The 23,384-nt window shown below is 41.0% G+C and overlaps 1 pseudogene; it reads right to left on the reverse strand.

Moving 5' to 3' along the window:
- Positions 1–20,749: 20,749 nt before the first annotated feature.
- Positions 20,750–22,189, reverse strand: LOC149179221 (uncharacterized; annotated as a pseudogene).
- Positions 22,190–23,384: the final 1,195 nt, after the last annotated feature.

The raw sequence follows: 23,384 nt of genomic DNA on the forward strand, positions 1-23,384 counted from the left end.
CATATACTGAAAACATCCCCATTCGGTCGCTAAGGTGGTCTTGATTCTATCTTCCAGCACGATCTTGATCTGATGGTACCCTGAAAACCCATCCGTAAATGAATACACTTCCTATCCACCAACATTCTCCAGAACTTCATCTGTAAACGATGTCAGGAACTAGTCATGAACACAAGCGTCATTCAGTTTTCGAAGGTCCACACAGATTCAAATTTCACCCTTATGTTTCTTCTCCTGTACTATCATAGGACTTACCCAGTCAGACTCTTCCACAGGTTCAATAATTCTCGTTGCTAGCATTTTTTCCAATTCTTTGTGGACCTTTTCCTTATACTTTGGATTCAAGCGGTATGGATGCTGCTTAACTGGCTTCGCATCCAGTTTCAAAGTTGTCTTCATCACCCCTAGGTCACCAATGATCCCTTTTAACTTAGTTATTTTGGTTGGGAATAAGTCTTTATATCCGCAAAGTAACTCGATGACCTTATTCACCATGGCATCATCCCAATAGTCCCCAAGCATTGCGTACTTCGGCTCCTCCTCCATACCAATGTTCACTTGTTTCGTCTTCAATGGCACAGTGATGTCAGGGTCCTCAATCGTGGGTCTGTGAACCTCACGACTCCCCTCTATTTCCTTAATGTTGATGTTTCTAGGGTCATCCTCATCATCATCTACCTACACATTGTAACATTCTAGGGCTTGGCTCAACCAAGGTGACCACTCTGGCTGTGCTGTTTCTTCTGGTTCAAGTGGTATTTTGAAAATGGTGGCTTTCACAACTTGAAATGCATCGTCAACAGTATCCATCCATTGGTCTTCAAATAAGAATGTTAATAAAAATCACTCGCGCAAGATATCCCATTTGCCTGTACAGTGTCGAAGTTCTGTCTTAGTATACCAGTTCCTAGGAATGACATCCAAGGTATGATAAAATAAGTGTACCCACTCCAGCTAGGGTTCTTCCCCATAGGCTTTGGTCCATTTTGTGAGGTGCATACTGCATCCATCGTATTTCTCGGTTATTCATAGTTCCAACTTCCCTAACCTTTTCTGCATCATCTTCCTTGTGTGGTTCAGACCTCATCATTTGGACATTCTCCATCGGCGTAGGTTGTGCTTCCCTTTTCTCATGTATCTGCACTATCAACATGGGGAAATCTATCATTTCATGATCAAACTATTCGTAGTAGGGGCACGATATTCTGGTCGGGTTAGTACAATCATGCGCGTAGAGCCCTGGTCCTCCACAATTATAACATATTAGCTGCCCATGGCCTCTTCCTAGCCCCATTCCTCCCCGTCCTCATCCTTGCCCTTGGAACCCACCGCACGCTATCGTTGCGGCTAGATCCTGACCGTGTGCCTCAGTCTGCATCCTATAGGTAGGTGTTTGATCCATCAACAATTCATAACTATGGCATTCTTGTTCATCGTGGCCCACCGATCTACAAAAGTTGCAAAATAGCTGTTGGACAGTCTGGGTAAATTTTTGCAGTAGGTGATAGTTGTCTGTGGTGTGCTTTCCTCCCACCTGAAAGATCATGCACCAGAGCGAGGGCAGCGCACTTGGCCCCACCTATGGCTCTGGTCACAATGGCATTGATTTCCCCTTACCAAATAGTTCATAAATACTAGGTAGTGATCCTTGTCGTGGCCCTGGCTTCTACATTTTATGCACCATACTTCTTCGCATGCTTCTGGTCGGGGCGCCTTCTCCTGTTTCAAACTCTGCATCTCCAAGAAAAGGATTTGTAGTTGCGTGTGGATCTACTGAACTCCCAACCCAGCATGTTGTATAGGAGTCTCATGCAACCTCATCATTATCTCTAATGCTTCAGCCTGGGTCGAGATCTTCTGTTGTGACAGCACAATCCTAAGATGTGGCATCAAACATGCCACAAACCACGCATGGTGCTACGCATCCGTTAATGTCATGTTAGCCTCTCGGATCATACTCTTCAGTCTCTAATCCAAATCCCAAGGGATTTCACCCGACAACATCACAATCTCCTTGAACCCTATGATCGACTGCGTCTCTGACTTTGGTTGGCTAAACTCTTTGTTCAATGCATCCCGAATCTCCGCTCTTCTGGCATTAGGGTGATCCTTGATATACCAAGTCAGTGCGCGATCCTGCAGCGCACCCACCAAGGTGGCCCTTTTAATATTATCATCCATAACTCTGTGCGCTTCCCATACTGCCCTTACTACGAACCAAAACTATGTTCTGGATTTTCACTTCCTGCTCCTCTGAATACGAGCAACTTGATCGCACTCGCCATGTCAACTTCTGCTTTGGCAGAGGTGGTGTACTGAGGCCAATCACGAACTCGTACAGCTTCTGATCCAACCAATCTTCAATCTTCTTCTTTGTTGGGTTCCAACATTCTGACATTGGACATCCCTTAAGAAGATCGCAGTCCTGGCAACGGAGCCATTTGTTGGCTTGTTGGGGCCTGACCCAAGTTTAGAAGTGATGTAGCCAAACAAATCTCGCACTGACGGTCCTTTCGGCAACAGTCCACGGAGCACAGACTAAAGTCTCACCCGAGGTAGTATGGGAGGGTGCTGGAACTAGGTTTCTACACCCTAGGGATGTCTCGAAAGGGACTGGAAGGGTCATGAACTAATCTGCGCCCTCGCACCACTCTACAATGCTATCAGTCTTCTACATAGATCCATCGCAAGGTGCTTCTTAATTCTTATTCTTAATGTGTTTATTCTAGATTTTAAGGTCTTTAGCAAGCATTTAACAATTATAACCAGTGCGCACACCTTAAATCTTACAGATTTGCATAAACTCTTAATATAAGCATAAACATATAGATCCTAACAGATGCATAAACCATAATAGAAACAAATATGCAATATTTCAGAACCAACTTATCTTTATTAATGTCTTCGTTTCAATACAATCCACTTCCTACCCTACACACATAGCTGCAAGGGTCCGTGCGCATAGCTATGGACACTACCAGGCCTTCGCGCACACAACTGCGGAGCCTCTATCTAGCCACTAACACCCACGACTCAGACTTACATACTCAGAGCAAATATTACCTTCACAAACCCATAATACATTCGATCTTTTTCCAAAATCTACCTTCTAACCTTAGAGCCTTGCTCTAAAGCTGACTCACTTCCTATTATTTTATATTATTTTCGGGTGGAAAACCCTTTGATTCAACCTATTACATTTCGTTCTTCACGCACTTCGTGAAACTTTTACAATATCATTATCCTAACTTATGGACTTTAAACCCCAAAACCATTACGCGGGGCCTCTGCTACCCAACACCCTTCAAATCTGAAAACTTGGTAGGGAAGAGATATTTATATTTGCGGAGTAACTCAAAAATTTTATCCACAGTAGCATCATCCCAATAATCTCCAATCTTTGCGAACTTTGGTTCTACTTTAGTGCCAATGTTTACTTTCTTTGTCCTCAACGACGCGGTGATGTCTGAGTTATATACTTGTGGACCTTCGACTTCAAGATTCCCTTATGACTCTGGAATATTAATGTTTCTTGGATCTTCATCCTCCTCTTCATCAGTCACATTATAGTATTCCAGCACATAACACAGTTGATTGCTCCAATCTAGTTGGGTCCATTCCATAGATTCTTATGATGTTATGAAGATAACCACCTTAATATCTTGTAGGGCGTCATCGATTCTTTCGAAACCGTCTTCAAAGGTGAATGTTAATAAGAATCATTCCCTCAATACATCCCATTTTGTCATGCCATGGCGAAGCTCCATTTCCATATACTAGATCATGGGAATTGTATCCAAAGTATGGAAAAATATGTGTACCCACTCTAGTTGTGTATTTTTCCCCATGCTTTAGTCAATTTATCTAGGTGATCACATGGATCATCCCTTCCATTATATTTCTCAATCAATCTAGTGTTAGGACACCCAAACCGTAACCTCATCATTCTTCTTTAATCACACCATCCATCATAACTATCCTTATGTGTACCCCACCATCGTGTGGGTGTAGTGTGCAATGCCAACTCTAATGCTTGGAAGTGGTGATCGTCAAGGACTTCGCGCTTAAATTCATCCAAGAACAGGTCTACATTAGTTAAAACATCATAATAGGGTAATTTCCTTACCTCCAAAGAAACACAGCGCATCAACTTTGTCATCATATTGCATCACAGTGTAGATACTTCATGCAATCGATTCTTCCAATGCTCTAACTTTTCGTTTGAAATAGAGGTGCAGGAACTCTCCTAGTCCCATGCAATCCATCCATCTATAGTCAGATTGATCCAGTCCTAGTCTCGCTTTGTTATTTTGTAGATTTGATCTAGTTCATCATCACTTTCTTCATAATCACGGACTGCTTCAGTATAGTGTGCCCCTTATGCAGGGTCCAACAGTACTCAAACCCGAAGCACTTTTCTTTCAAACGACATTGTCCTCTTCTTCAAATTGATGACCCCATTCATGTCAATGGCCCAGTCAATTCCTAGGAGCACGGGGTATGTATTATTGCCATCGACAATCTCTATAACCTCAAATTTGGCCATCACTCTCGCACCTTTTGTGTCAACGGTTACTCCATATAATTGTCCCATGCAGATGATTTTCTGTTGGTCCACCATTACGAGCTGAATCGGAAACCACTACAGTGCAAGTCTCCCTATCTTTTCCCATGTTTGTTTCGGTAATATGTTTGCATCGGACCCTAGATCCAAGATGACCTGATCCATCTCATAATCACCTATCTGCATGGTGAGCCTCATTTTCCACCCCGTTCGTGCCTTATGTTTGCCAATATTTTTGACCACCTGGTGTCCATCAAGGACCTTATCTTTGCTGGCACATTTGTTTATTAATTCTTGTAGGTCTTCCACACCTTTGCTATCACACACTAGTTTTATGCAAGTCTCCAAAAACATAGTGAGTATAGAGGGATCAACCTCTGGAGGAGTGTTGGTTTCTTACACCTTGTCTTGTCTTCCTGAGGTGGAGGCCTCAGCGAAGCTTTTCGTGGCTTCCATAAACGTTTCCTTAGCATGAGTTAGATCAAAGCCAACTTCCTTCTCTAGGGCATTGCAGACCCATCTTTCCTCTTCAAGTTGTTTACCTTTATCATCGCCAATCATTATTCCACTTCTCAACACTATATTCATGCTTTGATCCTCTTCGCGGGGCTTAGCTCTCATCATTTGTAAGTTCTGCGTAGGTTACTGAGGTTTTGCTTTCTTCTCTTCTTCTCTTGCATTTTATCTATCAGAACCGGGCATTCTTCTATAGTATGGTAAAATTAGCTATAGTATTGACATGATGGCTGCATCTGATTCTTACATTCTCACGTGTAGTGCCCTAGTTGTCCACAGTTGTAGTAGATAATCTGACCGTGACCTCTACCAGGTCCTCCTCCTCCTCATCCCTGTCCTCAACCCTGATAACCTCTGCGTGCTCCTCCGGTACCCTGCTCTGGAGGTTGAGATTCTACTTGCATCCAATATGTAGGTGTTCTTTCCATCATCAGCTCGTAGCTGGGACAATGGCACTCATCGTGACCCACTTATTTGCAGAAGTTGCAGAACAACTATTGGGGTGTCAGGTTGAATTTTTGAAGTAAATGACAATTATTTGTCACATGTTGTCTAGTAACCTAACAAATAGCACACCATAGCGCAGCCCCCATGCTTGGACCTACTAGATCTTCTGGTTTCAGGGCAATTTGTCCCCCTCCTGTAATATAATTCCCATACACTGGAAAGTGGTCTTTATCATGTCCTTGGCCCTTGCACTTTAAACACCAGACTTCCGCGTGCACTTCTATTTTAGTCTCCTTGCCTTTCTTCAAACTCTGTAATTATAAGTGCAGGCTTTGTAACTAAGAGTGGATCTGCTGTACCCCCAAGGTCGTGTCCTGAATAGTTGATGCATGCAACCTCATTGAGATTTCCAAGGCTTTTGCCTATGTTCCTATATTTTTTTGTGACAAGGTAATTCTCAGGTGGGGCAAAAGCGAAGCTATAAACCATTTGCAATGCTAACTATCTGTGAGTTGCATGTTAGCTTCTTGAATCTGACACTTCAATCTTTGATCTAATTCCCAAGGCATCACATTGACCCTCATCCTGATTTCATTAAACCCAATTAATGAATGTGAGTTAGGCTTAGGCTTACTAAACTCCTTGTTTAAAGTTTCCCTAGTCTCTACTAGCAATGCATGAGGATTATCAAAACAATACTTTATATACCAACTTAGCGCGCAATCCTACAAAGCCGTAACCAACTTCACCTTCTTTATATTGTCATTAGTAATCTATTGCATTATCCATACAACATTCACAACAAACCGAAACACCTACATATATTCACTCTCTATGCCTTTGAAAATTGGCAACTTCAATGTGTTCGCCATGTTGAATGGTGGTGGCAGAGGTGGAGTGGAAGGATGATTTACTCGAGGAATCTCCTGAGTGATTAGTTGAAAAATGCTTCATGGCGGACTCCATCCCGCCCCTTTGTTTTCACTTTAAGGAGGAAAAATCAATGGACTATACTCCTGTCCTAATCCTTCACAATTTATAAAGAGTCATCCACTTTGCATAGCTCCGAACATCAATTTACTGGTATCACCCATTTTTCACATAACATTATTTTAATCAAAGTATTCAATGATCTTAAATACTTACCTCGCGATCCTTTGAAAAATCATCGCTTCGATTCACTATATCTCACTAAGGTATCAACTACAAATTTTTTAAAAAATCCTCCCAAGATCCAATCTAACCAATGATGAACAGCCCATGCAATCTCTTTTTCAGAAGCTTCTAATCATTGCACTAATTTTAGAGTCCACAATATAGGACTATCGATCTTCCACCTTCCTTGGCTATCCGTCAATTTAGCTATCCACTCATACAGTTCAACAAGAAAAGTGCAGAAGAAATATCGTGTAGCCAAGCTATATACGAGTGGATTGCAAAGCTAGCGTATAGCCAAGGAAGGTGGAGACTTGATGGTCCTATTGTCTGGACCCCGGAGTTAGTGTAGAGACTGGAAGCCTCTGAGGATGAGATCACCCACACTATCGATCATTGGCTCGATCATATCATAGGATAGTTTGTGATAGAATTCACGTTTAATACCTCAGTCAGTTACAGCGAGGTGGAGAGGCAATTTTTCAAAGGTCTGTGAGGTAAGTACTTGAAGTCTTTAAATACTTGGATTAAGATGTTATTGTACGAAAAACGGGTTATGTAGCTACCTTGATGTTTAGAGCCACGTGAAGTGGAAAGACTTACAGGAACGAAGGAAGAATGGGTCCTGAATATAGCCCACTAATTTCACGTCCTTTGAGTGACGAAGATGGAGTAGCTCAGGCTTCTCCGTGAAGTACAGTTCAGTTGATAAAGAAAGGGTTCCCATGACTACCACCTCCACCCACCCCACCTCCACCTTCACCACTGTCACCTGCGACTTCACCCACACCACCACCACCTCCACCATAGTTCAACATGGCGAATTCAGTGAAGATACCATTATTTAAGGGCTTGGGAAATGAGGACCCGAACCAGTTCTGGTTTATCATAAAAGTTGTATGGGAAGCTAAGGGTGTCATGAACGATCACATGAAGAACACAATGTTAGTTAGTGCTTTGCAGGATCGTGCACTATCTTCGTACATTAAGTACTCTATTGATAACCCAATTGCTAGGTTAGCAGAGATCCAAACCACACTGAATAAAGAGTTCAATAGGCCTAAATCTGAGGCGCAGTCAATTGTGGGGTTCAAGGAAATTTCGATGAAGCCAGGTGAGACCCCTTGGGAGTTGGATCAGAGATTGAAGTGTAAAATCCACGAAGCTAATATGAATTTAACATATGGGCAACATTATGAATGGTTTGTGGCTTTGCTCCTGCCTCACCTAAGGGTTGCATTGTCACAACAAAATATTACGACTCAGACAGAGGCCTTGGAAATTGCAATAAGATTGCATGAAACACCAATGCAAGATCCGAATTTGGGGTTTCAGTAGATCCATGCGCAGTTGCAAAATCTTTTCCTTGAGATGCAAAGTCTGAAGTAGGATAGAATGGTTTGGCCACAGGCACGCAAGGAGATATGGTGCCTGAAATGTAAAGGTCAGGGGAATGACAAAGACCACTGCCCGATCTTTCCAAACTATATTGCAGGAGGAGAACCAATGCCTTTCAGGCTAGAAGCCCAAGAAGGGCTGAGCATGGGGCCTACGTTGTGGTGCACTGTATGTCAAGTAGTAGGGAAACATGTGACTGATAATTGTCACCTGCTGCAAAATTTTGTACAAACACCGCAACAACTGTTCTGCAACTTTTGTAGGTTTGTAGGGCATTATGAGCACACTTGCCGAAGTTATGAATTTGATGATGGATAAAACACCCACCTATAGAGTTCAGGCAGAAACGTGATCTCCTGACCAGGGTGCTAGGATAGCGCAAATGAGACCAAGGTGGAGGAGGACCTGGCAGAGGTCGGGGACAGCTGATTTGTTACAATTGTGGAGGACTAGGACACTATGCCCGTGAATGGGCTAACCCAACATGTCCGTCGTGCATATATTATACTCAGTTTGATCATGAGATTGAGGACTGTCCTATGCTGATAACAAGAATACACGACAAAGGGGTGCTACCCCCGCAACCGACTCAGAACATGCAAATGATGAGGGCTGAGGCTTGCTAAGAGGATCCAAATATGTTTATAGTGCTCCGAAGTGGAATTGAAATAGGCGATGACAAGGGGAAACAACTTGAATACAATGCATGGGTTCACAAAGCTCCAGAGAAGGAGGTTGAATTTGATTTGGAGCGTGCACGCGAAACGTTCATGGAAGAAAAGAAGATATTTGCTAAGGCCTCTACCTCAAGGAGCCGGGATAAACCTATTTAGGAAATGGACCCTTCTATGCTTACGATGTTTCTAGAGACTTGCATGAAGCCACTGCACAATAGAAAGGCTGTGAAGGGGTTACAGTAACTTATAAATAGATGAACTGGAAACACTCAGGCTGAACCGCGCATGGTATGGAAGATTGGTAAGCATAAGGCAAGGACAGGACATGAGATGAGACTCACCTCTAAGATAGGAGAGTATGAAATGGATCAAGTTATTCTTGATCTAGGGTCAGATGTGAACATTTTTCCAAAGCAGACTTGGGAATGGATGGGGAGACCCGCACTGCAGTGGTTTTCGATTCAGTTAAGGATGGAAAATCAACAGAAGATCATCCCCATGGGATGGTTGCCGGGAGTAATTGTAGATATTAAATGCACGAGCACATTAGTTGATTTTGAAGTAATAGATATTGTGGATGACAACAACCCCTACCCTATGCTCCTTGGCATTGATTGGGCTACTGACGTAAATGGGGCAATCAACCTAAACAAGCGAAAGATGATATTTGAAAAGAAATCACTTCGTGTAATAGTACCCTTAGATCCTGCAGAAGGATCGCATTATACTGAAATAGTCCGCGATTACGAAAGCGATGATGATTTGGACTGCATATATAAGATAACAGTGCGAGACTAATATTGGGTGAATCTGACAGTGGATGGATGAATTACATGGGATCATGAGATTTCCTACACCTTAGACTTGAACGAAGAATGAGAGCGCTGGCAGAATCGAATACATGAAGTAAATATCCTGAGCTGCAACATGATGACCCGGTTGTTGCGTTGTGTGTCATCAGAGATAAGAAATTTGCCCACTTAGGATGGCTTGAATGATGTGGATGTGTTTTTGGATGAATTTGAGAGGGAAGTACCAGAGAAGCAGCGCTTCCAGGCTTTGGATTAGGCACTGCGCGCTACGCCCGCGAGATGGTGGGGTACACACAAGGGTAGTTTTCATGATTGGTGCGAGTACAAGAGGATGATGAGAACATGCTTTGGGAATCCAAAGGTACGAGTGACAGACAAGTATGATTGGAAGCATGATCTGTGCACGCACTTGGCCAAATGGGCTAAGGCCTATGGAGCAAATCCCCAACCTAAATGGGTGCACTTCTTTTGTCACACCCTAGATGTCATCCTGATGAGCTGGTACTTAGGGACAGAGCTCTACCATGGCATAGGAGAATGGGATATTTTGCGCAAAGAGTTCATAATGACGTTCAGCTTCAAAGACAGGTTTGACTTTATTAACGAAGCACGACAAGAAGTTAAAGTAGCAATCTTTAGGATACTGCAAGATCCTTTGGATTTTATTCAACCCGATTAGACTACTTAGCTAAGCCACACACTGGAATGTTATAACGTGACTACTGAAGAAGAAGATGAGGACCCCTGAAACATGAACATCCCTAAAACTCAGGGTCACCGCGAGGTTAGGGAATCGTCGATCGAGAATCATGATATAACCGTGCCACTAAAAACTAAACAGATAAATATTGGCACGGAGACGGAGCCCAAATTTGCGAAGATTGAAGATTAGTGGGATGACATGATGATAGATAAGATCTCTGAGTTGCTCCATGAGTACCAGGATTTGTTCCCTAGAAATTTTATGGAGTTAAAGGGGATAATAGGAGACCTGGGCGTTATGAAGATCACGTTAAAACCCGATGCGAAGCTAGTTAAGAAAATACCTTACCGTCTCAATCTAAAGTATAAGGAGAAGGTTTACTTAGAGTTAGATAAGATGCTCACGGCATGCATCCTTGAGCTTGTAGAATAATCCGATTGGGTGAGCCCAATGGTGGTATAGGAAAAGAAGAAAAAGGATGAGATAAGGATATGCGTAGATCTCAGGAAGTTGAATGAACCTTGTGTGCATGATCCTTTCCCAACTCTATTCACTGAAGAGGTATTGGATAATGTAGGTTTCCAGGAAGTGTACTCCTTCACTATGTATTCTCTGGGTACCATCAGATCAAAATCACACCTGAAGATAGAAGAAAGACGACCTTTGTGACTGAATGGGGATGTTTTTAGTACACTGTAATGCCTTTCGAATTAAAGAATGCGCCTGTGATTTTTTTCACGCATAGTCATCGCTACATTCAAAGTCTTCATTCATAAGTTTATGGAGGTGTACTTTGATGACTGGACTGTGTCTAGGTTGGTAAAATGCCATGTGGCCAATTTACGCTTAATGCTAGATACTTGTCGAAGGTACCAGATTGCACTCAATCTAAATTAATATTTCTTTTTTGTCCATTTTGGGACTTTGCTAGGTCATCTGGTATGCAAACATGGATTGATGGTAGACCCCATGAAGATCGTAGTGACAATTAACCTGGAGGCGCCAAGGAGTGTGAAATAGCAGCATGCAACAATGGGACACGCTAGGTACTATAGGAAGTTTATCAAGGGTTATGCCCAAATCACCACGCCTATGGAGAAGTTGTTGAAAAAGGATGTCACGTTTTGTTGGAATGAGGACTCTCAGAAAAGCTTGGATGTGCTGAAAGGAAAAATCATCACCGCACCAATTCTAGTCTTCCCAGATTGGAAGAAGGAGTTTCATGTACATGTAGATGCATCACGTATAGCACTGGGAGTAGTACTGACACAGGCTGGAAAAGGAGAATTGAACCATCCTATAGCATTCGCAAGTAGGATGTTATCCAAGGCTGAGAAGAACTATTCCACCACTGAACACGAAGGGCTAGCCATGGTATACATGCTCCAGAAATTTAGACATTATTTGCTAGGTGGACATTTTAAGATGTATACAGATCATTTTGTGTTGAAATACCTGGTCAATAAGCATGAGTTGGGGGTGAGAATCTACAGGTGGTTGTTATTGTTCCAAGAGTATGATTTCGAAGTTATTGTGAAGCCTGGATGATTGAATGCAAGACCAGACCATCTGTCGCGCATCGAAATGGGAGAAGATCCCACTAATTTGGAGGAAGGATTGCCTTATGCGTAGCTCTTTGTAGTGCGCATCGTAGATGGTCACTCTGAAGATATCATATACTTCCTAATGACAGGAACTGCCCCAAAATTCTACAGCACCCAGTAGAAAAAGGAGTTAGTGGTGTGCGTGGAAGACTTTTCTGTCATTGTCAGACGTATGTATAAAATGTGGTCTAATGAAGTATTGCGACGATATGTACTGGAGTTTGAAATAAGTAGTATCCTTGTAGATGCTCATGGGCGTGCAGTGGAATGGCATTACGTAGGACGGGTGACCGTGGGGAAGATTATATTCACAGGGTTGTGGTGGAAAACCCTCCATCATGATTCAAAAGCCTACTGCAGGGCATGCGACATGTGTCAAAGGACTTGCAGGCCATTGTAGAGAGATGAGCTACCTCTGAACCCACAGATGATGTTACAACTTTTCGAGAAATGGGCAATAGATTTTGTGGGACTTATTCAGCCTCCAGGAAAGAAGATGGATGCACAGTACATTATCATTGTGACTGAGTATTTGACTCAATGGGTAGAGGCACAGCCTGTGAAGGACTGCACAGGCGCAACTGCTACAAAGTTTCTCTTTGATTATGTACTAACACAATTTGGGTGTCCAAAGATTTTGATGAGTGATCATGGTACGTACTTTCTGAAAGAAATGATCAGTGCGCTGACGGAGGAATTTAAGGTATATCACCAGAAAAGCACACCTTATCACCCATAGGCTAATGGGATGGTGGAAGCATTCAATAAGGTACTGGAGAATGCGCTGACCAAGGTTTCAAATGCTCAGTGAAATGATTGGGACCTGCGCATACCTGCAGTACTATGGGCCTATCGAATGACATGCAAAAATTTGACTGGACAGACACCCTTTAGGCTTGTATATGGTGTTGAAGTAGTGATACCAATGGAATACATTGTTCCTAGTCTATGTATAGCAGCACTCACTAGTATGATGGATTGCGGAGCCCTAGAAGAGAGGCTCGTGCAGCTTGCCGAGTTTGAGGAAGAAAGGTTTGTGGATGGATTTCACCAACAGGTCCAAAAGCAGCGCGAAAAAGCATGGCATGATCAGCACATTAAACTACACACCTTTAAGGTAAATGATCTGGTTTTGTTATATGACAGAAATTTTGATAAATTTCTATGGAAATTTAGGATGCACTGGTTGGGGCCCTATGTAATTAAGGAGCTTACTGACGGTGGAGCAATTTAGTTGATAAAATTGAGAGGAGATCCCTTCCCAGGAAAGGTGAATGGTAGCAGACTGAAGCCATACATTGGTGATCAGGCCAGGTGATTATATGAAGGTAGCATAGTCTTAGTGCTCCAGGTAGCTGAAAGGAGGCACGAGACTATAAACTACACTGCTCGAGTTAGGGAACTGCACGATCGAGGGATTGCACGAAACGAGGAGATGTCACAAGGTTCACAATGGCATAGAGGGAGTTGCACTACCTATGGAAAAACCACGTAGGTCAGCCGAAAAGTGACCATTAAAGTCACTATTCATGATTTGACGATGAGAATGCAGCCAAATGGAGCGGGGGGGTGACATTTAAGATGAAATTTATGGGTAAGATCCTTGAAAATCTGTCACCAATCTGACATTAATGAATCGAATTTGGTGGGGAACAGTTGAATTTGAATTAAAAATGGCCTATAAATTACATGTGGTTGCCCAAAGAAAAACACTTGGCATTTTGAGCATTGAGTCTATGAGCTCTTAGACATGCATGAACTGCACATTTTTTGAAGAATTTCTTGACTACCCAGTGTTTGATCAAGTTCTAGAGTACGATCACAATTTCATCCATGAAATTATCCCAGGATCAAAAGCCATGGATGCCAAAGCAGTGACAGTCGATGGGGCTATGTTGGAGGTTGTTATGGAGGCAAAGGGAGTTGCTTCAGAGGTTGCAAAGTTACTAGATGAAGTCCCCAAGTCACCATGGATGCCTAGACCAAAGCCTACCCAAGAGTGTAGATAAGGCATGCTGCTCAACCCGCTATGGGTTCCACACCACAATCGCACACCCATTACAGTATTGGTAATCAAGCAACTGCTATGCTTGCTTGGTGCATGATGGGTGTCTATGGTTGGAGGAGCTGAAACCCATCATTGGCAGGTTGATCCATAGGATCACACAGCTACCCTATACAAGGAAAAATCCAGCCATGATGTATGGTTGAAAAGGTGGAAAGCATGCCATCGCGGAGGCCATGAAGGAGAAATTCAAGCTCGTGAAGAAGCCACGAGGCTATGCCATCTAGAGTATCTGCGATCCTACAGTCAAGGTGGCCACACAGATTTTGGCAGGAAAAGTTATGTAGAAGTGTCACGCAGATGAAGTGTTGGCACCCATCGTCGCTCTAGCAGCCCAATGCGCGGAAGGAGTTCACTTTAATTGGGTGTGCTATCTCTGTGGTGAGTTCCTCGTGAACTGCTGTGAGGTACAGGAGCTCAGGAAGCCATTCCACTATGCGTGGCTCTTGCTATCTATTGTGTTGGTAGCCTGGGAGCTTCCTGAAGACAATCAATTCCCCTTGGTTGTGCCAGACTTTCTAGAAGCAGCAAAGTACGCTTCACTGTGGGTGACCAACGATGCTCAGCGCATCAATGATAGCAAGATATTTTGGATCTTGATGGAAATGAATATACTTATGGTTATCAACCGCAAGCCACAATTATCACCTACTGTGTTTGCCAAACTATAGGAGTACGTGGAGTTCAAGGCAGACTTTCAGCGTGTATTAATTAGGGCACGGAAGGACCCTGAGCAGAAGTGGCATGACTTGCCTTACTTGGCAATCGATGATGTAATCGATGCAGTTCTTGATCGCTGGCCAGTAGAGTGTAACACTACCTCAAACTTGGCAGTGGGATAGAACAAGTCCACCGCGCAACGCAAAAAGGAGGAGGCCAAGCTCAAGATGGCGTAGCTAGCTGAGAAGCAGAGGAAGGAGGTCGATGCGAAGGCCCAGGCAGAGTGTGATGCTGCACAGCAGCTGGAAGAATAGACAGTCAAGGTAGAGCGCGACTCTGACAAAGGTCTGAGGTCGTCCTCGATCGAAACAGTGGAAGAAATGGACAAGTAGATAGGGTAGCACGAAGCGAACCCATAGATGGCGCCGTTCTATATAAAGCATCCAAGAGGACAGGAAAAAGCTGGGCTGCAGAAAAAATCCAAGGCCAATAAGACGTCGTTGGACCCAATCACCCTAACAGAGGGATATTTGAATGACATTGGAGATACAATGCGAGATGTCACCGTAGAGGTACTACAGCAGTTTGAGCAATAGTAGCAGCAAGTATTGGGAGCCATCCAGATGGGTCTATGTGAGCTGCCGATCCATGCATCACAAACCGGTGTAGCATCCACCAGCCTCACCATCAGAACTTCATAAGCTGTCGAGATGCTGCACACGAAGGACTCCTGAGTGATAGTGTTTCTGAAGTGAGCACTGACCACAGAGATCAAAGCTGAAAGGCCTGCTGTTAGCGCACTCAAGGGAGTAGGGTTGAACTTGGCAATGCTTCCTAGCAAGGTGCTCCACCTACCGTAGGATGGGGTGATCGTGGAGCTAAGGGCCCGTGAATAGTGCACTTTCTAGGTAATCAGTGAGAGAAACATCAATAATTTGTAGATGGCCCTACAACGAGACTCTACCATCACTACCATGAACGACGTAACCGACCGAAACAAGTGCATAATTTAGGTCGTAGAGGAAGCATGCCAAACGGTCTTAGAGTTGGCCATTCCTGAGGGAGAATCGGTAGAGGTGTGTGTTCGTAAACTTGCTACGAGGGTGCACAATGCTTGTACAGAGTTGGCCAAGGTTGAGCTAGATCTTAACCTCTAGATTGTAGAATTGCAGTTGAAGGCCTAGCCTTCAACTACACCGAATGTAAAGGATCAGTGTGCAATCGTTGTCACAGACGCGATAGCGGCAGTAGATAGTGCAATAGCATACTGCACAAGGCTGTTTGAATGATCGTTCGATGTCCTGACCAATCTACAAGAAGATCCTAATGTACAGAGGCTAGAGATAGAGGCGCAAGAACTGCAGCAGTGCTTTGATGAGGTGAAAGGAACAGCACACACTGTCGCCCTCACACAGAGACTTGCGAAGATGTAGAAGCCCAAAACACTAAAAGAACAGGTAGATGTAGCGTAGCACAAAGAGGTAGAGTTGAAGGCACGCTTGAGGCCTTGGTTGGATGAGGCCTATTTGGTCATAGCCTTCATTTAAGGCAAGCTTGTTAGTCTGTAGATGACTCAACAGAAGCTTCAGGCTGACAGTTCAGGACCAACGACAGAGCAATGGTCGAAGAAGTGAAGCAGGTGGCCGCGTAGTGCACCACAGAGGTGGTAGTCATATAGGTCAAGCTAGGAGGTCTTCGCGCCAATATCTTCACACCCGCAAAGTGACTCGAGGGAGAGTCACCATGTTTGTGTTGGGGGCCTGTTGGGAATGGGTTCCCCCAAGAGAAATTTTGGGGCTAAAAGCCCATGGTTTGAAAACATTTTGTAATAAAGTTGTAAAGTCTCTACATTTTGTGGTCGCGAAGCATGAAGGTGTGAAGAGTCATGAAGTGTTGTCCACCCTTATTTTGTAAGTGTCAAGTTGGCTGTAAAAGATCTACCCATGGTCTATGGACCATGGGATTGTATAAAAAGGAGCTAAGTAAGTAAGCTTTAAAAAAGTGAAGCGAGAAAAGAAGAGGAGTTAGGAAAGAAGTAGCAGAGTAGAGTAGAGAAGTTCTAAGTGTTCTCAGGTCTTAGCGTAGGTAGAGACTCTACAGATAAGTGCACAGAGGCTTAGGGTAGAAGTCCACAGCTGAGTGTGCGGACCCCTATAGCTGTGTGCATAGGGTGGATATAGTCTGTATTAAACTAGAAGATATCAATAAAGAGAAGTATTCTAAAATTACTGTGTATTTAGTCTCTATTAATGCATCTGATTATATTGTGTTACGATCTGGGTTTATTTTACAATGTTTATTTGATGTGTGAATGTATGTGATTTTATCTATTAATTGAATCCAAGTAAGAATATCAGTTTACCTGACGATAACTATAGTTGATAGCTAGAATAAGTAGACACTTGAGATAACTTGTGAACCTATACAATACATCATCATAGCAGCGTGAAAGTACTTGAACCACTGGTTAGGGTTGCGCAAAGGTCAATCATACACATTCATAGAGGTACTGAACGGCAAGATAGAGGGTCGATCGATAAGCCCTAAGGCTTAGTGACCTGCACGAAGGCAGGAGCAGGGGGTATAAACTGACATCACAACCATCTCAGGGTGCGAAAACTTGGTTCTAGAATCCCCCCATACTTCTTTAGGTGATACTTCAGTCCGAGCTCCGCGGGCTGATGCCGAAATGGCTAGTAGTGTAGGGATTTATTTGGCTGACTAACGCTAAACTTGGGTCAAGGCCCACAAATCCAACATTAAAATCATGTCGAATCATGCAATTCAAAAGAAGATGAGCATCGATAAAAAAAAAAAATTAGAGTGACATATGAGGAAAAGAAGCACATTATTTTAGGGTAGAAGACACAACTCTAGATTGGGTAACCTTAGCTTATATAATTGTATTTAGAATTATGTTAGAAGTACATGGTGTGTGACTTGTCAACTTTTCTTTGTAAGATAATCCAGTTAGATTAAGTATGTGGTTTAGCTTCCATTTCACCTCAATGTAAAGTTGACATTATATGATGTGGAATTTACTCATAGGACCATTCCTATATGAATGTATATTTTGAATATTGTAGTATTGACTTTCGTATTCTGAAAAGAAGGAATGCATGCTTGGTATAGAGGTATCTTTGATTAGCCAAAAATATTTATCTTGCTTTATCTTGTATATTTTATAGTTCTATTGAGATATTACATTGTCATCATGGCAGTAACTAGAAAGGATAACTATAAGTTATACCAGCAATAGTCATTGCAGCTCAACAAGGAAATAAAAAATTCTTATTTTCTAACCAGAGGTAGTGGAATCAGCATCAACAAGTAGATCAAATCAAGGTACTAGAAATCAGTAATATATGATACACCTCTCATGCAAATACAAATTTAAAGCACCATAATTTCAAGCACAAACAAATTTCTATATGTAGAAATGAGAGAATAATGACCAAAGCTTTCTGGGGAGGAATGAATGTACAACATGCATATATTTGACTTCAATTACCAAAAAATCTAAGACAATGAATTATAAGATAAAGCAAACACATGTACCTCTTCAAATGTGGGGAACCTTGAACCAAATTTGTTATGCCATTAAATGATTTCAAGGTCACACTTACAATTGGTGATGAGAATGGATTTTTAAATGCACAAATTTATAATATCATTCCTCTTTATTCAATCACTTTAAAATGCATTCTATTATCAAACCAAAAAAGAAGAAAAAAAAACTATTGCGATTTCCACATAAATAAATAATATAAAGCCTTCTCTTGGCATGGAAACACAAGGCCTTACTCTTGAAATAGGAATTACGGAGAAAATGCATATTTAGATATAAAACTTTAAATTTCATACACCTAAGGTGTTTATTAGTGTTTCAAAGACTCAATAGACAAGGATCTAAAATTGTTAACTTAGGAAAAACTTGGCAAAAAAATAAACAAATAAAAACCCAAATAATAATTTTCTCAGAAAGTCCCCAACAAACTGGTAGACTCACAAGTTTTGGCAAAAAAACAACAAATCGGAGAGAGGACTTAACATAAAAACTGGAACAGGTTCCTTTGATTGATACTGACAACTTTCCTTTGATCTAGGAGTATTGAGACCTTAACAACAGTTATCCTTTCTCAGATGAGAACTCACCTGCAAATTTGAAAATGTTACTGTTGTAAAACATGATACCATTAATTCCACTTAACTGTTGCAAAAGAAGTGGTCCAATGTCAATCTAAGATATCCAATTTAGATGCACTAATATCAGTTTAGAAAACTACACAGATCATTCTCATTTCAAAGTAACAAACATGCCTCCACCTATCAAAGAAGATTTTCAAATCCACCAAATCAAATGAAATTCAAAGTGTGACTTGCGGTTAAAGGCAGTGAGTATTTACACATATTTGCACTCAAAAAGCTCTAATATCTTGATGCTACTTTGTTGATGTCCCATCTCCATGATACTCTAAAGCACAACAAAATTTTGATAAGTTAGAAGGTAATTTTCATAATATAAAAAAAAAAAAATTATTAACTCCCATGATATGTAATTAGTTAGAAGATAATTGTCCCAATTAAAAAAAAAAAATGATTAACTCCCGTGATATGCGTTGTGCAATACCCCAGACCATTTTCAAAGGCCAAAAAACTGAAAGAAACATGAAATCATATAGACTTCTGAAAATGGAAATGGAAAGGAAAATGAATGACGAGAAATGATATCAAGAATGGGAAATCATACAGACAAAAGGAAAAGTATAAAAAACTGAATGAGCACATTTGATGTACGAAAATACCTTGATTTCAACCACTTCTAGAGAAACATCATCAACAGAGCCTTAGAGAAGTTGCAATGAATCTGGAAACTTCTATTACCAATATTTTCTTTCATGTATATGGACATGAAGAATGAGACCTTACCAATAGTGGATCATGGTAAATCAGTAACAGGGACACCTACAGAAAGTGTAATATCACTTCAACGTACATGCTTGAATGTGCTAGTAACTCACCAGCCATCTTGGTGATTCTGGGATAAAGAAGAGTCCAAGCACCAAAAGAGAGCAAGGAATTATGCATGTCTAGCTAAAGATTTCATTAAATGCTTATTATTTGGAATATTATAAACGATCTCCATAAACTATCCCCAACAAAAATGAATTCAAGGTGCCCATAATTGCAATAGACCTCACTAAGAGTTGTTAAAAAAAATCAACAGTTATGTTTAATATTGATATTGATATCAAACATATTATTTTGATGGTTTTCAGTAAACCGCTACACTGAAAATTGAAATTTATTCACAATCATATTCCTCTAGCACTTTAGGAGACAGTAACAAGACTAAATGTTCCTAAAATTACTAATACAATAAAATCTCACCTGATTTACTACCCCAAGACCTCCGCGAAGGTGCTTTGGTGCTATCTCAGATATGTACATAGGTACCTAAAATAACCATGCCAAATACAGTATTTCAGAATCATACTTGTCTGTTTGTATACATAATCTTCATTCATGTATTCTACACCTAAATATAGAAAACATTCTAAATACTACTATCCCTTTCCTGACCTTGTGAGAAAAGTCTTACTTACAATGAATGCAATGGCCCCAACTCCAAACCCCATGAACAACCTTCCCAGAATAAAAATAAATAATCCTACAATCATAGCAAGATCAAATAAAGAATTGGCTTCCAATTTAGAATCCAAATGAAATGGAAACTTTCCAATTTTAGAGAAAACCCTCCCCTAAGATAGTTTAACTTTCCTTTAAGAAAAAACATGACAAGCCACCCAATAATATTTGGAATGGAAGCCACTAATAATTCCTACATACAAACATAGAAGATATTAATCCTACCAAATTGAATCAAAAGGCTGAAATATGCAAGAAAAATAAAATTTAAATCTTATTAAGACCACATAAATGAGGGGACTGCATGCATAATCCCTGTAACAAGTTGACATCTGTTTGAAATAAAGATTTATAAAATCAAAAACACAAAATAATTCTTAAGATAAATCCAAGTCCCCAAAAAGTTCCATACTTAAGGCTTATTAATCCTTGTTTATATACAATACAATGCTTCTTCCAAAGATATCCATATGAAAAAATGAGATTAGGTCTTATGGCCTTAGTAGAGCACAACACCGACAAATATGTTCAAATGAATTGTGCTCTTGGACTCTTTAGGAATGTATTGTGATCACATTTTCATAATTTAGGTCCAAAAATTTCCCACACATGCCTCAAACACACAAAAGCAAAGAAGTTGGAGACACCCTCCTAATGTAATGCTTCCATCCTTTTCTACATTGGGCTCTAAAAAGAACTTCTCATACCAAGTGCACAAAATGTGCTCAGATCCATAGTACGTTGACATTTCATATATGTAAATTCTATCAGAAGACATGAAGGGATAGTAAAGATAAGACATACAATAGTTATGAGAGAAAGGATAAGGGATCCAACAATAACAACACAATCTGCATGTACCTCTCAACCTTCACTGCTTGGCGAGCCAAGGATCGAGAGGCAAGGGAACTTCCCAACATTCAAGGCAACACAAATTTAGCAAACATGAACCTGTGAGGAATTTCCTGTTCATTTGGGCTCATAACAAGTGTCCAAATAAATACAAATGTGTGCATTGAACCTTCAAATAAGGACTATATAGCTCCTAGCAAATGAAATCTTATAATCTACTAGCCAAAATGAGCATCATAGTTGTCAAAACTCAACATATTGAAAATTTATATCATCATCCATCTATCTTATGGGTAGTTCAAAATTGGCCATATATTTGGAGAAGATAAGAGCTTGAACACTTATCTAAATCAATAGTTATGGTAACACCCTTGAACTGAGTAAGCAGATCCTCACTCTCTGAAGGACCTCTATAATTCTCTATCTAGGTAGAGAAGATAATGGCAATCCCTACAGCTAAGAAACATGTTGCAGCATCAAATGAAGAAACTAGACCAAAGCCTAGAGTGTTAGTAAGGGTATTGGAAAACAACCCAGAAAGAATGGCTACAAGACCATTGTCAAGGAATATTGCCTTTGAAAAGTTTAATGATAACTATTATGGATAAAAACCCCTTTTCAAGAAACCTAGAGTGTCAATATAGGTATTGGAAAACTACTTAGAGAGAATGGCTACAAGACCATTGTCAAGGAATATTTCCTTTAAAAAGGTCAATGATAACTATTGTTCATCAAAGCCCCTATGCAAGAAACCAAAAGAATCTCGAGTCACAAGAATATCGTAGCATGAGCCTTGCTAATTTTTCTTATATTTCCTTCTAAAAATGGTAAAAATTGTCTTCATACCTCAATCCAACTCCAACAACACATTAATGAGAGAGAGAAACTACATGCTACACAAAATCATTCTAAACGCACTAGGACTTTCAGCATTGTTGCATGCATCTAGTGTAAACATGTAGAAAGAAGAAGAAAAAAGAAGTAAAACCCCTAACTCTGGATATTACTTGAAGGATGTAAGAAAACCCTCACCGCTAAGACAAATAACAAGAATTGTGGTCAGGGATTCCATATTATTCTCCACCATGTCTGCACTATGAAAGTGGTTATAAAGGTTAAAAAGGGAAACAAAACCATTAAGGAACCCCCAAAGAAACCAAAATAAAGAAGAACGGGCACAAATAAAAACCCCTCTATTGTACCTGAAGCCAAAACCCAACAAAAACCTCTATTATACATGAATCCAAAACCCTCATGCGATGAATAATGGTGCTATACCACATGAAAAAGCCAAGCAACCTCCTTGTAGAAATATTGAGGGAATGAGAAACTCTAGTACCTATCACAAACCGTCATTGATGTGGAAATTGGAATGTGGAATTTGGAAAGGGTGTATCGATGGGATTCCTCAAGTTTTGGAGATCAAGGAAGATGAGGGGTTTATCATGCTCACCTCTTTTTCTTCCCACAATCCCCAGTACAAGTTGTCAATGGTAGACAATCCTTTTGCAGATAAGAACATACTGGAGGCCTCTGCTTGTTCACACAAAGAGGATAAAAAGGTAATGGAGGCCCCTTTCTTGTGTGCACTAACATGATACCTGGCATATGGCATGGGAACTGTTATCAATGGTGATGGGGGCCCTACAAAATTAGCAGTAAAAATCTTTCTATGCATAACAAGGCATGAATTTTCCTTGACAGTGGTGTAGGCCCTGCACTCATGGAGGCTCTCAGGTGCTTAGCCATGTGTCTAGATAGGTGATTTCCAATGAAACACATGTAACCACCTTCTAGCGCAATATTATCCATTGTCTTTAATGATCCAATGGCAAAAAATATTCCAAATGAACGTCTAACACATGATCATACGGAGCAGATTGGATCGAGAGGGGAGTTCATCCAAGACGGGAACACCTTACACCATAATTATTATAGTTTAACAATCCATGCTACTTGAATCGTCTTGTAGGCTTTTTTTCACAAATTTTCTAAAATTGATTTTTACATAACTAGTTTGTCCAAATACCCAAATAATGTTTACTTGACTAATTTCCCACATACCCAAATATCAAAATGTTGATGGCAGGGGTAACAACTAACAAGTGCAGGGGACAAATAAATGTGGTCACTCTACCTCAAACTAGCACAATTAAGCAAGCATAAGGACCATTCACCCTCATGATATAAGTGTTATGGATTTGAACCCTAGGAGAAGGATCACAAACAAACACTTTCCCCCTCTTCCAGTGTTAATGGCTAGAAATCACATTAATTTGTGT

This window comes from Pinus tabuliformis, chromosome 4_1, assembly GCF_031772625.1.
Source record: "Pinus tabuliformis cultivar Carrire ecotype Pingquan chromosome 4_1, CPIR1, whole genome shotgun sequence".
NCBI classification, from domain to species: Eukaryota; Viridiplantae; Streptophyta; class Pinopsida; order Pinales; family Pinaceae; genus Pinus; species Pinus tabuliformis.